Genomic DNA, 18,199 nt, shown 5'->3' with positions numbered 1-18,199 from the left:
GATGATGAGCAGTGATCTGGAAGTATAAGCCAACTTGCTTATTGGCCATGGTGTTTCATTGCAGCAATAGAAACCCTAAGACAGTCCTTTTGAAAAGTTAATTATCTCTGATATTTTGTTATAGTAACAGAGAGCAGACTTAACATGGTGGAGCTCTGGTCTACCTCTTGCAGCTGCCACCTGCAGAACACAGTGGGGGGATAAGCATGTAGGGAGAGATCTTACTAGGCACCTGTGGTGCTGACCTCACCCAAATGGGTGTGGTCACAGGTGCATACATGGGGTGTGGGATAAAGACCCGGGGAGAGGCAACTCGTGTTCCTTGGGGTTCTGGTCAGGTCTTGGAGAGAGCTGAGACTGCATTCTGGGAGCGCTGACCCTGGGATACCAGTTTCTCATGTAAGTGATTTTCTTCTTCAATAAAATTAACTGACTTCATCCCAATCCAGTGTACCGTAATTTGTGCAACTACGTGGGTGTACTTCAGACTCCAGATGCTCATGCTTTTCTTTTAATTTTCCTTCTCTGGTGTTTTCTGGAACTCCCCATGCAGGAACTTCTGAATATTGAAAAATAGTCCTAATGAAAGAGGCATCCACATAAAATGTAAAATTATAACAAAACAGTTAAAAATCTGAGCTCATGTAAGCAAACCCACATGCTGGAGGCTTCAGATAGGCCCTGCCAGCAGTTGCAATCACACAAATGGTGGATTTTTTTTTCTTTTTGGAGTCATGTACTATACTATAAAAATAACTTCAATGTGGAGAAGATTGAGGCTTGTTTGTGGAAGTTCCTAACTGGTTCAGTATGTACACCAAAGCCTGCTTTTTAATTCCTCTTTCCTATGTCACTGGAATTTATCTCAACACGACACAAATTGGATGGTTTGACTTCTGAGGCTTGATTTGTATCTGTTGCCGGCTCCGGCAGGTGCCGGGTCTGGTTGGGGTCTCTGGGCCTCTGGTATACGTTCACTGCAGCTTTGGAACAGCAGCTCTTCCAGAAAGAGCCAACCGCTGCCAGCCCACTGGGAGTGATTTCTGCTTGTCTGACTTTATTGTCAAAGGACACATGTTCCCATCCTGGCAAGCTAACTCATTGTGTGCCAGGTGGCAAGGAGGAACAGGTGTGGTCTCTATCAGGGACCAAGGGTCTAAGTGATAAATCTGGCACAAGAGATAAAGCCAAGTTCTAGGCTCACAAATGCTGGAAGGAGACAGGAGACAGAAATGCCTTGGGCCGGGAGAGGGCAAGAGAGGAGCGGAACAGAGCATTAAAGGGTGGATGGTTTGCAAAGGCCAACTTGGGGAAGAAACCTGGAGCTTGGCACAGCACGATGGAGAGGGAGCAGAGCAGGCGATGCTGGCTGGTTCTGAAGTCTAATAGAAGGGCAGTGTGGGCGCTGGCAGCCCCTTCTGCCTTGCTTAATAGGGAGCCTGAGGGTGACTCCTGGGACGGAGGTGGCCAAACAGGCCAGGAATGTAGAATGAGTTTATATGCAAGGGCAATGGCCCAGCTGCTGCTGTGACCGGAACACTGTTGTAGCCACATCTGGCTCTCTTGTTTTCCGTGCATCTATCAAGTAATTATTTATGTGCTCTCCTTGCTTGGCTGCCTTGGCTTAAGTTCTAGTTGTCAGGGCTAGAAGGCACAGCTCAAGGTCCTTTGTGGGGAGGTGGGCCTGTGGTAAGCCCTGGTATTTGGCCAGCTGGTTGTTGGAGAAAGGGCATGTGTGTGTGTGTGTGTGTGTGTGTGTGTGTGTGTGTGTGTGTGTGTGTGGTGTCTGGGGTATGAGTTGTCCTAAGCAGACATGCCCGCTAGCCTTCTGCCTCTGGAAGTCAGGAATAAAGAAAGCATTGACAAGCTCATTAGCCAACTCACATCCCCACAGCAGAGCATGAAGGGAGGCTTCCAAATTCTCAGGCAGTGCTAATGATGCCAGGGTTAGCGCCAAAAGGGCAGGTTGGCTTCCTTTCCTCAGAGAAAAGCTCACTCCTCAGCCCTTCCCTGGCCACTGAGGAACCTAATGAGACATTAGCCTGCTGCAGATGAACAACCAGGAAGTTTGCAGAGGCGAGGGGGCCATAGATGCTGGGCTTAGTAAAGACACGAGGCTATGGTCTTCCCAAGGTTGTTTGTGCTGTAGACTTGCCTCTTTTTCTGCCATTCTTCATCTCCTCTTGAGTTAATCTGGAGAAGGGCTTGGTGAAAACCTCTTTTGCCCTTGCCAACAATGCAGATGGTGGTACAGAGAGAGGGTGCTGGGACCCACGGACTGGAACTCCCACTCTGGCTCTGCCACCAACTCTGTGACTTTATTCTCCCTCAGCCTCAGTGTCCCTTTCTGGTAAGAATGTGTCAGGCAGGCAGTTGTTTTGTGATGTCATCAAGGAGTTTGGCACTCACTTGGGGCTGTGTGGTCTCCATGCTGTTTTGCCCATTGTTAATCCAGCTTTGGTGTCTTGGAAGCAGGAGTTGGGTCAAGTGTGTCCTGCAGTCATCTTGGACCAGAGGTGCTGCAGTTGTTTGAGTGAGCTGTGTCCTCTGTAGGCTCTGGCCTTTGCTCCCCAGTTGATGGCACCTTTTTGAGAGGTTTAGATGGTACAGCCTTGATGGAGGAAGTACATCACTGGGGGGCAGGCTGTGAGATTAAAAGCATCACACCACATCCGGTTCATCCTTTCTGCTTTGTGCATAAGGTCTCAGATGTGGTCTCTTAGCTTTCTCCTGCCACCATGCCTGCTGCTTGCTGCCATGCCTCACTGCCGTGATGAGCTCCCAGATCTGTAAGTCCAAATAAACTTTTCCCTGGATAAGTTGCTTCTGGCCATGGAGCTTTGTCACAGCGATGGAGAAGCAATTGCAGGTGCTACTTTGCTATCTTACAGAATAGTGCCAGAGCCAACCCGGCTGCTGACGTGGGCAGAGAAGGGGCTCTATATTAGCACCTGGCTTTGGGAAGGGCTGGTGATGGCTGTCAGTCATGGGTTGCTGTTTTGGGGACTCACAGCCTGTGACCCGAAGAGGACAGGATGACAAAGCCTCTCCCACCCACAGAGAGCACTTTTCCTTCCACCTCATTCTCAACCCTCCCAGTCATCCTAAATGTTTACTTAAGGATGCTTGGAGACCTTGCAAAGCTTCCTTAGTTTAACATTTGCTAAACACCCTGTCACTTCCACTCCTCCTGAGGCTTTCCTGCCTGCTGCAGGATTACCCATGCTTACGCACTGTCTGGAAACTCTTAATAGAGTGAGTAAGGGCTCAGTTCCTCATTGATGGGCTCCCCACAAGTGTGTGGGCAGCCCATGAGGTCAGGGTACTCTTTGGGTCAGAGAAAATGAAGAGGGCTTCGATGTCGGGAAGCCATTTGGCATTCATGAGCTTCTGAGACTTGCGGCCAAGATGGATGATGCTTGTCAGGGGCTGGGGCAGCAGAACAAAAGGTTCATCCTTTGGCTTGGTACAAAGTCTTGCCCAGGGTTTCTTCGTCATGAGGTGGGAGCGAGATGCCAGGGAGTGCTTCAGTCTTTATATTGGCACATGGCTTCATAATGGAAAGGAACATAGCTGGCTCTTTCCCAGGCCACAGGCTGAATTTTCATCTGAATGGGAAGCTCAGCTCTTCCTCTGGTGGTCATAGATGGTGTCTACAAAAGAGTCGCCTACAAAAGATAGATGGGTGTCTACAAAAGAGGCATCTACAAAAGAAAGGTGTCTACAAGAGAGGCATCTAGAAGCTGGATGGCACTTGTACATGTGTTATGAAGATTATGTACTGGACACCTTGGATGAATGACTGCCATTTTATAGTCTAAGTGAGCAGTACGCTGAGGTTTACAGTGATGCAAATTAGCTAAAGACTCAGAAACAAGTTGTGTAGCTCCTTCTAGAGAACTGGATAAGGCTGAGGCCAGGGTCTGCCCAAGTCAAGGCAAGGTGGGAGACTCGGTGTACAGCAGTGCCCACCCCATCACATCCCATCCAGGTGGAAATCCCACCTGGGAAACTGCTCAACCCTTGACTCCCAAGTTTGGAATCCTGTCGCTCATAGGAAGTCTATCCTGGAATATTCTCAGGGTGTACTGATCATCCACCTTCAGAACCTATGGTCTTGTGGGTGTTGTAAAACTGAATTGTGGTCTGCTGCAGGATTTGTAGTTCTCCTAAGGACAGCTGACGTCAAGAGTGGAAGTATAGAGAACGCGATATCAGCTGGCCTTCTCTTCGAAGAGGTGGCTCTTCATGGATGAATCAGATGACTGGAGCAGATGAATGTGGAGGCAGAGGCAGAGTGCCTGCTTGTGACATGTAGGGGTAGAGACAAGGGTCTGCAAGCATGTGACGTTTGGGAATGTGTTGGGCTATCAAAGCATGCAAGTTAGGACCATTCTCACGAGTGGTGACAGCAGACACATGTCAGAGGCTCTGATCCAGGGGGACAGGTGGAATACATTTTCATTACAACACCACGGAGGGAGAAGATTTTCCAGAGGCCTCCCTCCTCCACTTTCTCCACTGAAAGCCTTGTCAGCTTTGGAAATGTGGTCGGAGAGTTAGTATCTCATTGCCAAGTTCTTCCTTCTCTGGACCATCCTAGTTCATGGAGACAAGGAGCGGCTGTCTTTACCAGAAGCCCAACTAACTCTCCAACAATCCGAGAAAGAGGCCAGTGCCCACTTCTGCCCTCTCCCATTGCCAATGGGTAGCTGTTTCTGAGTGTCTGAAAGATCCTGCCATTTCCTGTTTTGCCAACGTTGCTTCTGACCGCTGTGGGATGGGGAGCCAGGTAGGAGGAATCTCAGTAGTTTCTAGAAGCGCTTGAGTAGTCAGGTTTCTGATAAACTGTCTTCCCTTGCCAGACAACACATCCAGACCCACCAATCCCTGAGCTTGCCCCACGCACAACGTACGAAAATCCCACCAATCCCAGGCCAACCTGGAAGGCAGCTGCCCCCTCCGCCTCTGCAAGAAACCCTATATAAAGACCTCCTGCACATGCACGTTGTTCCGTCCAGATGTAACATCCTCAGGTGCTGCTTCTGACCCAAGACCTCAGCTAGCTGTGAGTGCGGGACCTCCTAGGCAGCTTTGCTCAAGGCTCCTCCTCCCCAGCATCGATGTTTAGAACGCTTGCCTCTCCCTGGACCAGACTGGGCCTCCTCTGGGGACAGACGGAACTCTGTGTTCAACTCTTCTTCTCATCCCATGAGTAAAGTGGTGATGGACGAGCAGGCCCGTCAGCATGTCAAAGAAGGCGCCATCATCAACTCCTGATTACCAATGTTGGAGCTGAACAGTGGATTGACAGGGCCATACCTCTCCTGCAAACCATCATTCCCCACAGCTGGGTCAAGTTCTTCCGCTCTCACTGAGCTTGCATGGTGGCTGTCACCTGGTAGGCCCGGATCCTGCAGAGGAAGGACAGAACTTATCCATTTTATCTATTCCAGTGGTTTTCAGATAGGCCTTGGGAGGTTCACGCTAAAACTGGCGAGTCCATGATCAAAACAGCAAGTGTTAATCGTTGTCTCCTGTAACTTATGCGTTAAGCAATTCCAGCAAAGCCAGATGTCCCTTCAGGTCGGAGTTCCAGGCTGGAGGAGTGGCCTTCTTAGTAGCCTGTGGCCTTACTGTATGTTGAAGGTGCTAGGAAAGAGGCTTGGGTTAGGAGACCTCTGACCCCTATATGCCTGGGAGAATGGAATTTTAATTCTCCCTGTAGAGCTTTCAGCCAGATCACGGGGCGGTCAGTAATTCTTTCCACTTGAGAGGCCTGAGTCGTTTGCATCTAAGCCATGAGCTTTCAAACTTAGAAGGGAAATGATTCTTGAGTTTCTTTGTGCTTTACCACCAGGATTTATACTTGAATGATGAGACCAAGGAGGCCAGCCATATAGTCAAGGCTCATGAAGACCAGATGGACTCGGTAGGAACCTGCTTGTCTGAGATCCCGACCAGAATTCCTGCCAGCTCCCCGAAGGCTCGCACGCTCTCTGTGTGTTTCTAGAACAGTCAGCATGTCCAGCTTTACCTCCCATCAGAACCAGCTCTGCCCATGCACATGCCTCTAAGTGCTTCCTTAGGTAGCCCTGAGCCCTGCATTCTTCTTCTTGGCCGTGCAGAGCTGGTTAGTACTCTCACAGCAGCGTTTGGGGAGCTGGTTTTCTCTTTCCACCATGGGAGTGAGGTACCCAACAGATGCCATCAGTCTTGCAATGCAAACGCTTCTGCCTACCGAGACATCTCACAGCCCCTGGTTTCTTTATGATAGGCCTACTTGTCCCATGCAGAGTCGGAGGATACCCCTGTGGTATGCCACTGCAGTTAGCCTGTAAATCTGCCTCAGGGCCCAGATGCTTAAGCTTGAGTGCCCTGAATGGTCTTGCCTTGCTTCTGGGCTCTCCTCAGCAAGCACCTTCTAGCTGTCACACCCCAGTGGTCTTGAGGCTAGGAATTTTCTACACTTCTACTTGGGAACTGCTTAGCAGAGTTCAGTCTCCATCCAGGCCACAGTCAAATACCCCAGCCCCTGACATTTCTCTTATCTCCCAATGTTCTCTACAAAAGGCTTATTCTGTCCCTCCTAGTAACCTCTCATAGCAGCCTGGAGCAAGGGGACAGGTTGAGTCCACAGGCATTCGTGAGACATGACTTCATTCATTCCAGGCGCCATGTCCAGCGGGGGAACTACTTTCCTCTGAGAACTCTACAGGAAGCTCTGTAGGCAACAGGGGCTGCCGTGTGCTGTAGCAGCTCCCCACTCCCTAGCAGAGCACCTGGCACCCAGGGTATGAATGGATGAATGTAAACTGTGATGCGAGAATGCCCGCTTCCCTTGCACTGTTGAAAGCTGGGCCAGAGGGTGACCAGGGAAGAGGAATGGAATGGCTTGCTTGCAGTCACGCATCTAGCACAGAATGGGTCACTCTTCCAGTCACAAGCCCCATTGCTTCCCCTCCCTTCAGGCCTCCTGTATGAAGGGTAGACTTGGGGCATTGGCTGTAGGAAGAATTAGCCTCCTGGTGGGTGGTTCTTGAGTATCTAGGCCTTGCTGCTTCTGTATAGGAAAGTCAATACTGTTCCAAGGAGCCCGGAGCCCCTTCCGAGAATACTTCCTGAAGGAATATATCAGGAAGGAAGCAGGAGCTACCTGTGCCTGTAGGATCTGGTGTCAATTCAGCAGAGGAAGGATAAGCTGCCTACCATTCCGGGATCCTAGGTCACAGGGGAGAGTAAGGAGGAAACACACGGGAAGGTAAGTATCTTCGGGGAACAGAAGAGGGATTGTACACAGAGCGTGTCCCCACAAATACCCATGCAGAAGCACTGATGAAGCATCAGCCGCAGAGCTGCCAGAGTCAGCAAGCAGTCTGCCTGTGTGAGCTCTGCAGAGCTGTCCTGAGGGAGGCAATGTGATGACTAACAGAGACATGTTCTGGCAGCTGGGCTGGCATGCCCGGCCTAGGCTGGGCTTCCTGTTAACAGGATGCAGGCTCACACCACAGGTTTGCATCGCAGATGGCTCCACCCCTGCAGCAAAGGGACATAGATTCCTCTTTGGTGGGCACTCTGGGACTCTTTGTGACTCATTTGCAAGGTGAGGCTGATCATACGTGACATAAGCAATTAAAGGATGCTCCAGCTTTTGTTCCTGCTGCTGCAGTGGCTGGAGAGGAGGCAGCTTAGGCAGCAGAGTGATCCATACTGATCTTTGGAGCAAGCAGTCCACCCTTGACTAGAAAGAAAAATGCCATGGACTGCGAGTCAAGACCTTTCACCTAAGACTGATCTCAGAGTCCTTCTTTGCTATTGCTACAGGGTTGCCAGGCAGTCCAATAAGATTGTGTGCATACAAATATCTTGGCAAGCTGAAACATGCCTGAGCATGAAGACCGTAAGTGTGAGACTGTAAGTGCTTCTGCTACCAAAGGGCTGGAGGACAGCGGCCTGAAGGCTTAGTGCATCAGTTCTTTGAGTAATTTGGTGCTGTCTTGGGCTAACTACGCTCTTTCATCAACGCTTTTCTGAAATGATCACACCTTTCCTCACTCTAGCATATTATTCCTGGCACCTTCTCCTTCATACCTATCCCTAACTCTGTGCCAACCTAGATCATAAGCAGTTCCCGGCGTATGACTTCAAATAAGACATTGGATTCTTCTGACACCCAGAGGTGCTACCGAAGTTCCCTGTGCTTTGGGATGCAAGCTAGGTAAGAAAGTGCTAAAAACTAGGTGTATTAGTTACTCTTCTCTTACTGTGACAAAGTATCAGACAAAGGCAACCTAATAGAGCACAGGTTTTATTTTGGTTCACAGCTTGAGGGTACAGATGGTCAGGATGGGGAAGGTGTGGCTGCTGGAATATCAGGTCACGTTGGGTCCACAGTCAGGAAGCAGAGATGTATGTTGATGTACTATTAACTTCCTTTTTATTTGGTCTGGGAATCCAGCTCATGGGGATGCTGCTGCCCACATTCAGAGTGTCTTCCCACTCCAGCTAAACACCTCTGTGTGTCCTAGGTGATCCTACATCCCGTCAGGTTGACAATAGAGATTAATCATCACAGTGTACAAGCGTCGTTCTTCATCATGCTCTGGACAAAACCTAATCTTCAAAACAAGACTGATATTGGCAAGGTGGCCCCTTCTTTGAGTCATGCTTTAGATCGCTTCCTCTCTCTGTCTCCTAAAGGTTGGGTCTGGAACATCTCCCAAAAGCTCACGAGTTAAAGGCTTACTAGGAGGGGGTGAGAAGTTCAAGAAGCGAGGCCTACTGGGTTGCCATTAGGTCACTGGGGGCCAATCTCCAGGACATTGCACATATTTCAGACGTTCAGTGGTCACACACAGCCAGTGGCTACTGCAAGAGCACGGATACAGAGCCTGTGCATTGTGGCATTAAATCCTTTTAGGCAGCTCTCAATAGATCTGTCTCAAGCATTTTTTTTCTGTTCAAATGTGGAAGGGAATGTGAAAGTTATTTTTGAAATGCAGAGGAAACACAACTTGATATTTAGTCCTTGCAATTCAGATCTGATCTTTCAACAGGAAGATAGCTGTGCAGTCAGACTATTGTCTTGAAAATAAATTTCCATATCTCAGCAACTGAGCCTGAATGGTCTATCTCAAAAATATCTACCACAGCACAGGAGAAGATTTGCTTGGATGATGTCATAGCGAAAGAACTTGTGAGGTAGAGGAAGCAAAACACAAGCAGACTTTTTTTTTAAGATTTATTTATTTAAGCCGGGCGTTGGTGGCGCATGCCTTTAATCCCAGCACTCGGGAGGCAGAGGCAGGCGGATCTCTGTGAGTTCGAGGCCAGCCCGGTCTACAGAGTGAGTTCCAGGACAGCCTCCAAAGCCACAGAGAAACCTTGTCTCGAAAAACCAAAAAAAAAAAAAAAGATTTATTTATTTATTATGTATATAGTTCTGCCTTCATTTTTGCCTTCAGGCCAGAAGAGGATACCAAATCTCATTATAGATGGTTGTAAGCCACCATATGGTTGCTGGGAATTAAACTCAGGACCTCTGGAAGAGGAGCCCATACTCTTATCCTCTGATCCATCTCTCCAGCCCCCAGCAGATCCTTTTCTAACCTTCAGAATGGAGGCAGAAAGGAGGTAAGAATATGGGCTGGTAGGTAGCAGGCTTGTTGAGTTGTCCTTTCCAGGCCATGGCTAGTGTATTAGTTAGTTACTTGTGTACTATTACCTGATAGAGGTAACTTTTAAAAAGATTTATTTTGGCTCATGGTCTTAGAGGACTCAGTCCTTTGTTTCTGGGACAGAACATCATGACAACAGTAGCTGGGGAAGGAGGATAGCCAGTCACGCCAAGACTAACCAGAAAGCAGAGAAAAGAATTGCAGGACGAGAACAGAGTAGGATACCTGCCCCAAAACATCCCTCCAGGGCTCTACTTCTACCAAATAGGTCTACCTCCTACCTCCTACCTCTAACCACCTCTCCATAGTGCCATTCAGGGTTCTTACAATCTAATTGTGCCTGGAAACACTCTTACGGACATGCTCAGAGGTGTCCTCACTAATTCCCTCAGTGGATCAGTCAGGTTGACAATAAATGCAGCTGGAATGTGAGCACCACATCAAGAAGTTTGTCACACATCACTCAAGAGACAGCCATGTCTGTCTGTTGCACACAGTGTCCCTGGAAGGTCTTGGGGCCTTACTTTTGTCACTAGGTGGGTAGATGTTGAGCTGGTAGCTGCAGGCTTACTGTGACATTCATCATAGCAGGTGGAGGTGACCAACCAGTGTTGGTGTTGACCTTCCTAGTCAGCACCAAACTGGTGGGTTGGTAAGCATGCAGTGTTGCTAAGATGCAGGCAACACAGAGAAGTAGGACCATCCTGGGAGATGTCCATACTTCAGTCTACCCAGTGTTGATAACAATCCAAGCTTTTCTCTGATGCATAGAGATTATATCCAGTTGGGAAGAGACAGAAAATACCAACCCAAGGCACTTAGATTTCATTGGCCCAGGACTAGCAAGCAGTTTTCCTCCTAAAACTCTGTAAACCATTTTGTGCAAAAACCAGGAGAGGGAAGTCTAAGCAACTGAGACTTTCATCTGAGTGAGTCAGTGTATTCCCTTAAAAAAGTTGTTTACATGATTGGATGAGAGTACGTTTAGACAGGGTTGCATTAATATTGCTAATCAGAGGATAGGGACTCAAGAGAGATAAGATTGATATAGTTACACACTATCGAAAGCATTATATTTTCCATTTCCATCTAAAGCAGTGATTCTCAACCTTCCTAATGCTGTGACCCTTTAATATAGTTCCTCATACTGTGGTGACCCCCAATCACAAAATTATTTCATTGCTACTTATATGACTGTAGTTTTCTACTATTGTCATTGTAATGTAAATATCTGATGTGCAGGATATCTGATATGTGATCCTTGCAAAAGCATCATTTATCCCCCAAAGGGGTGGTGACTCATGGGTTGAGAACCACTGGTCCAGGGTTGATGGAAGTTGAATGTGCAGACCAGATATATAAACAAAGACTGAGAGCAAAGGAAGATCACGATAAGATGGCTAAGAACAATTTGAGATCCGGGGGAGAGTCCTCTGGTAACTGTGGTGGTAACACTGGTTCAGAGTGGCCTACTCTGCTCTTGGGAAGAGACAAAGGTGCCCTTTGCAGAGCCTCCTCCTAGGTGAGTCATTGCACATGTCCTTGAGGGTTGTTTGTACCCTGCTATTTTAGGGCACTCTGTGGCGAGTGACAGAAGATCCAGTTCAGGCAAGCAGAGCAGAGAATGGACTTTTTCAGGTAACTGAAAGTCTGAGAGCCTTTTGTTCCATCTCCAGCTGGCTCAAACCAGAGCTCAACTGAAGTCATCAAGACTTGGTCTGGATAATTCTCTCAGCTCTGCTGTTCTTTTTCTAGGTTCTGTTTCTGCCTAACTCCATAATGGCTACATGGCGGCCAACACAGTCCTATCGCTTTTCATTGGTCCTCACTGTCTCCAGCAACTATCTTTCATCCAACTCTGATGTCTGGATGACTTCAGTGGTCTGATTGGCCAGGTTTGGTCTGCACATCTTCCTGAAGTCAAAGAAGTGTTTGGACTACCTGCAGTAAGTGGAATAATGGAAAGAGAAAGATCTTAACTCAGCTTAGGGAATAAGCGTTATTTGGTTGTTAATATACAGGCTTAATCACGCTTTAATTATTATGCTTCTGTCAAGGAGTTTAGCTGGCAGGTCCCCTGTATTCTCTGTAAGTAGACCCTGAGTGCACCAGAGTGACTCACTTTGGTGCGAGGGTTACAATTCTGGTGCAGAGAATGGATTGATAGCTGTGCTGTGTCACAAAGGCATGCCTTCAGTGCTTGCTCTCCCGATTCCATGGGAAATGGTGTGGCAAAGGGGGGGGTCATTAATATCTAACCTGTTTTATTCCGGACGCAATTCTAAGACTCAGGCCATTGGTATCCCTTGGAATTTGCCCGTGGGTCACAGAAAACTCAAGATTGTTGCTAATGAGGTTGTGCCTTTTTGTGTAAAGTTTCAAGGTGAAATATTTTTAGAGATTTACAGTGGCTGGCATTTGCTTTGCTTTCTCCTTCCTTCCATTTGCCACCACTGATTTAGACCCCAGAGAGGACATAGGAACAAAGGAACCTTAAAACTGGGGTAGGGAGACATAATAGTGGAGACTTTCAGGCAACTTAGAGTTCTGGTCAGAGACTATCAGGTGGCAGGGCACAGACTGGGACAAATATCATCTCCCCCAAATTCATATCACTTGGAACCTTTGACTGTCACCTCATTTGGAAACAGAACTTTGTGATCACATCAATTAAGGTGAGGACGTACTAAGTATAGTTCGAAACCTAATGACTTGCATCCTTTTAAGAAAAAGAAGGTCCTGGCAATCTCAGGCCCGAGGAGGCTGAGACAGGAGGATTGCTTCAATTTGAGTCCAGTGAGGGCTCTGTAGCTACTTTCAGGTCAGCCTGGACTAGAGGCAGTAAGACACTGTTGCTGAAGACACCATAAATTTATGGCAGAGAACATGGGGAAAATCTAACCGGTACTCACCTGGTAGCTTCACCCTCCTAATGGTTAGCATTTACAGTGCTAGAAGGTACTATACATGTACCAGAAGAGAAAAGTAATTATCGGTCTCATTCAGCTATGAAGCTTGAGAACTGTAATAACAAACTACCTGCAAGATACCCATAGTGCCATTAATGTTAGGGGAGTAACCAACCACTTTTAAAAATGGGATTTAAGGCCCACTCCATGAGCTGGAACCCATTTCTGACATTGTTAATGAAGCCAAGAGCCTGAGATTAGATGGGTCATGGGCTTAAGGGGAAAAAAAATCTACCACTGTTCTGCTAAAGGAGCATAGTAATAAAAATGAGTCTAATTATGCTGGGCGGTAGTGGCACACGCCTTTAATCCCAGCACTCAGAAGGCAGAGGCAGGTGGATCTCTGTGAGTTTGAGACCAGCCTGGTCTACAAGAGCTAGTTCCAGGACAGCCTCCAAAGCCACAGAGAAACCCTATCTTGAAAACAAAAAACAAACAAACAAAAAAAGAAGACTCTGATTGCATATTGCTATACCTATAGATCATTGTACCACTTGACCCTCAGCAGAGAAGCTTTTGGAGTGGATGGAAAATAACACAGAAACCCACAGCTGGACAATGTACAGAGAGGGAGAGACTTGAGATTGCTCAGCCCTGAATGGGATGTCTTTATTACTCTCCTACCCTGAGACTCAGGGGTCTATGCAGAAGAGGGGCCGGAGGGATTGTAAGAACAAGAGGTGGTGGACAATTGTAAATAAATAACATTTTCTAGACACAACAGGGCAGATGTACATATGAAGTCACAGAGACTGTGACAGAATGCACAAGACGTCTGCTGTTTTAAGTCATCATTTGTGATACAGAGACCTTGAAAATCAATACATGGACTTTAAAACCTAAGGCCTAGAGCAAATCATGGTCAAAGGCTGGGTACCCTGACATGGACGATCTGAGGGTGCTTAGTTTTTGCCCCAAGACAATGGTGACATTCTATTTTTAGGCCCTATCCCTTGTCCCTACAGTTTAACAGCCCAGGGAGGCAGAAGAGCCTGGGATCCAATCTGCTCTATGTTCCAAGCCTGGTGATGGCTGGTGGCCCTTCTCCCTGTGGAAGAGAGTCTTCTTGCTGGGAAGGGAAACCGTCCAACATTGGTTAGGAGTTGAGCTGGAAGACTTTACAGGACCTTCTCTTTCATAATGAAGTGTTTGGTAACTCACCGTGACCCAAACAAAGCAAAACAAAATAAAACAAAACACACTCCTCACAAACAACAGGGAGGGAAGCAGAAACCAAAAATCGAGGGGGGGTCACTATTTGTTATCAGTCCAGTTCAGTTATCTCAGTTATGTATGTCCTGTGGGCTTGGATCTGGAGTACGGCTTCAGAATTTAAGAATTAAGATGCTCTGACTTGACATCATTCTTTTAATCTTCACTAAATATGACAGCAACTGGAGATGGGAAAGAAGTCGGTCTTTTCTATGCTACACTAAATGCCATAAAAATGCTAGAAATGTCTGAAAAGTATAAGGTTGGAAATTCTGGGCTGGCCCAGGAGACTGGACATAAAGAACTAGACTTCAGAAGTGTGCTCATTTCCCCACTTCAGAGGCTGGCTCACTACCTATGCCATGAATGAAGGTCAAGCTAGCACTTACCAGAAGAAATTTAAACCAAAGAAGTGGCCCGCAGTTTAAATTAATATTGGGAAATCTTTTACTCTAGGGGAATGTTAAAACTATGTAAGAACAAAGTTTTAAAATTAGCCCTAGGCGACTAAACATAGTGAACACCTACACTCATGCAAAGTGCTTTGTAGTTTTCTAACTAGAAACCAGCTGCTGCCGCCAGCAATGACCTTGGGTGTTACTTCAAACTCTCTGAACCTAAGTGTTTGTTTGTTTGAAACCTAAATATTTTTGAGTCACAGGTCATTGTGAAGGTCAAGTGAGTGACAGTTCATAAGAAATAGCCCCATAAATCTTACAGAGTCATGCAACCAGTAATGGTCATAAGTACAGGCATCCCCAGGTCTTTTCCAAAGCATCTGAGCTCTTTTTCCACTATTTGGGTCCTAGAGATCAAACTCCCATCATCAGATTGGGCTTGCACATTCACTTGCTGAGTTATCTGGCAAGTCCACTCCAGGTCTTTTGAGGGTCTCATTGACACCCAGATTTCTGCTGTCATTGTTCTCGGTTCTCTACCTGTCTCAAGCTCTTCTCATGCATACAAATTGCGATCAGGCTTTGTCCTGCTGTCAAGTGTGTGAGACAATGGCTTTCAGACATGCCTTTCCCAGGCAGGCTCAATTTTGCAAGCATTCGGTCTGATTTTTGAATGTAAATGCAGAGGCAGAATAACCCTGTCCTTTGTCTGTGCACAGTGATACTACCACATGTTGTGCCTAGCACCATTTGGGAGTTGCATCAAGATAAATACTAACCCATGAAAGCAAGAAGGTGCCACTTATAAAACTTATCAGATCACTCTGAGAACACACAGGTACCTAAAAACTGCATCAGAAAAAGATCCAAAAACTTATTAAGTATAATAGACCAACAAAAGCGGTGACACCCTCACCTGGACCCCATAGTAGGACAACAGCCTTACTAGCACATCATCTGACAATCTGGCCCATGTGTGGGTCAAAGGACCCACAGCAGAGAACTGTGCAGCTCTGGGGATTCAGCCCAGCAAGTTTCTCATTGTTCTCCTTGAACTTCTGACTGCCTGTCCATTTTTTCTGGACCCAGACCATCTGATCCAGAATTGACTGAGTCAGAAGTGGTGGGATAATAAAAATGATAGAGCATAGAGGGTGTGGAAAGGCAGGGTGAGCATAGGGTAGGAATCCCATTGACTGTATAGAAGGAAATGACAAAGGAGTTAGGTGCCATGAAGCTACAGTGTTCAGGAGCCCTAGTGAACAGAGGCACTGAGTGGTGGGGTGGAGGTGAGGGTCTGAAGGCTATAAGGCAAGGCCTTAAACAGGTTGAGTCAGCAAGGATATGTGTACAGCTCCCAAAGGAGCCAAGGCTCTATTCCCAGAGGAACCAGCTGCCCACTAGCACACTCTCTGCCTCCTCTAGGGCTTGGGTTGTAAATAAATGTGTGATCTCTTTGCTTACTCTCCTTAGGCTAGCTTGTTTCCCAGGCTGCAGCTCCAGGTGCAGAGTCCAGCAGTTCCAGTGAATAATGTAGGTATAGCTGCAAGCAAGCCCGGAAGAATCTGGCACAGCTTCGAGTCACCCCATCTCTAACTTTCTGCCTGAGGCTCCAAATGCCAAGATAGAAGGAAAGGAATCAACCTTGCTTTCCCCTGAAGAACAAGAAGTAGGCAAGACCCAAACTTCCTGGGCATCATAGGACAAGACACCAACAGAGAGGTCAAGGAGGGCAAAGGCAGACTGACAGCCCAGGGGAGTTCTCATTAGCACTAGGAAACAGTCAATTGGCATCAGTTGGTAGATGATGTAGTGAGCGCTCAGTCAAGGTTTGTGGTTGTTACTGATTGGATGGAGGTCTGCTTTTGTGCAAGGTCCAGGAATACATCTTTTTCAACTCCCCATTTCTGTTATTGCTGAGGCTTCTTGTCCACAATTCACACACTAGGATACAAACATAGATCAGATTCCCATTTAAATACATAATGCATAAGACATCTTCAAATGTGTCGTGAGATTATCAATGAACAAGTTGTTTTCATGGACCATCATCTTGGCCTGACTACCTATTTGTGCATATAATCTCTTTGTCTCAATATCATTTAAGTTAAACAGGATATTTTCTATCCTAGAAAGGCTGAATCGTTTCTCTAAGTGATCAATAGCACTTGGGATTTAATCCAGTTTTGTCAAAAGCAAAGCCTGAATATTTTATTGCTACTTCCCACGACATTCTCAGCTTTCTGGGCTGTTTAAAAGGCTTAATATTCTGATGGTTTTGCAACAGAATAGTCCTCTGCTTAATGTAATAGAATAATAAACACACACTTGCTTTGGTGTTGAACTTCCCAGCCTCCAGAACAGTGAAACAGCACATGTCTGTATCTTTAAATCACCCACCCTCAGGTATTTTACTGTATTAATGCATGGAGCCCAAACACCTGTTTTTGTGAAGGTGGGGTTTGAATTTATAGTACGATAGTGAACAGGAAGTTATAGCCATAAAATTAACCTAAACTCATTCTTGCCCTATGTTAGGGCACTTGACAAAAACATTAATTAACAGTCCCCTAACACAAACTATGCAAGGAAACAAGTCAATTGAACAAGAGAAACAATATATAATAGAACCATTTTAAGGATTTGGTACATTCTACATATTGATTACAGAAAATATTCAAAGAAATAAAAGGCTAAACTGAAAAGAGCCTGCAGGATATTGTAGCCAAGGGGAAGATCAGAAGCAAAGATTCAGGAGTAGTGGGTAAGGGACAAATCAGAAATAATTCTCTGTATGATTCATATGAGGGTGTGCATGAATGGAAACATATCACTGAACAGCACACTTCCCACCTAGCAAGGCAGTTGGCTGTATAGGAGAGATGAATGAGAGACATTGTCTTTAGAGGAAGCTTCTGTCTGGGAAAGAATCATATGATCAGGTAACTAAATGAATGCTCTAAAATGTGATTGGTACACTGTTGGGCATATACCCAAAGGAAGCACATTCACACCACAAGGACATTTGCTTAGCTATGTTCACAGCAACATTATTTGTAACAGCCAGATCTTGGAAACAACCTAGATGCCCCTCAACCAAAGAATGGATAAAGAAAATGTGGTGTATTTACACAATGGAGTACTACTTAGCGGTAAGAAGCAATGACATCCTAAAATTCATAGGCAAATGGACAGAACTAGAAAAAAACCATCCTTGAGTGAGGTAACCCAAGGACAGACAAATATAGTACGTATTCACTCATAAGTGGATACCAGATTTAAAGCAAAAGATACCCAGCCTACAATCCACAACCCAGAGAAACTAAACCCTTTTCCAGAAACACATGGAAACAGATGCAGAAATCCAGAACTAACCATTGGGCCAAAGCTCCTGCAGTACAATCAAAGTGAGGAAGAAGCGATAATATGAACAAAGGAGTCACGACCATGATGGGGAAACCCACAGAATCAGCTGACCTGAGTCTGACAAATAGGGAACCTGTATAAGACCAAATTAGACTCCCTTAATATAGGTGACAATGGTGTGGCTGGGACAATATATGAGGCCACTGGCAGTGGGTCCAAGATCTAACTCTAATGCGCAAACTGACTTAGTGGAGTGCATTTTATATGGAGAGATACCTTTGTCATCCTGGATTGAGGCATGGGGGAGGGGTGGAGAGGTGCTTTGGTCCTGCCTCAACAAGATGATGGGACAGACTTACTAGACCTCCTAGGGGAGGCCTTACCCTCTCCAAGGAGCAGATGGGAGGTGGGAGGGGGAGTGGGGAAGTGAGAGGGGAGGAGGGAGGGTCACTGGGATTGGAACGTAAAACATAAATTAATAAAAAGATGTGATGGGTGATGGGGAAGTCCTGTGTATATGTCAATAAAGCACTGTTGGCCAATAGGGAAGCAAGATAGGTAGGACTAGGAGTCGAGG

At 46.5% G+C, this 18,199-nt stretch overlaps 1 long non-coding RNA gene across 1 annotated transcript; it reads left to right on the top strand.

Annotated features, from left to right (window-relative positions):
* The first annotated feature begins 9,477 nt into the window (after positions 1-9,477).
* LOC121134166 lies at positions 9,478-15,843 on the top strand. The gene is made up of 3 exons (XR_005871199.1): positions 9,478-9,633; positions 11,433-11,623; positions 15,730-15,843. It is a non-coding gene; the product is annotated as an uncharacterized LOC121134166 (long non-coding RNA).
* The last annotated feature ends 2,356 nt before the right edge of the window (positions 15,844-18,199 follow it).

This window comes from Mesocricetus auratus, unplaced genomic scaffold, assembly GCF_017639785.1.
Source record: "Mesocricetus auratus isolate SY011 unplaced genomic scaffold, BCM_Maur_2.0 Super-Scaffold_100026, whole genome shotgun sequence".
Classification (NCBI taxonomy): Eukaryota; Metazoa; Chordata; class Mammalia; order Rodentia; family Cricetidae; genus Mesocricetus; species Mesocricetus auratus.
The sequence above is the reverse complement of the archived record's forward strand: the minus strand, read 5'-3'. Positions and strand labels throughout refer to the sequence as shown.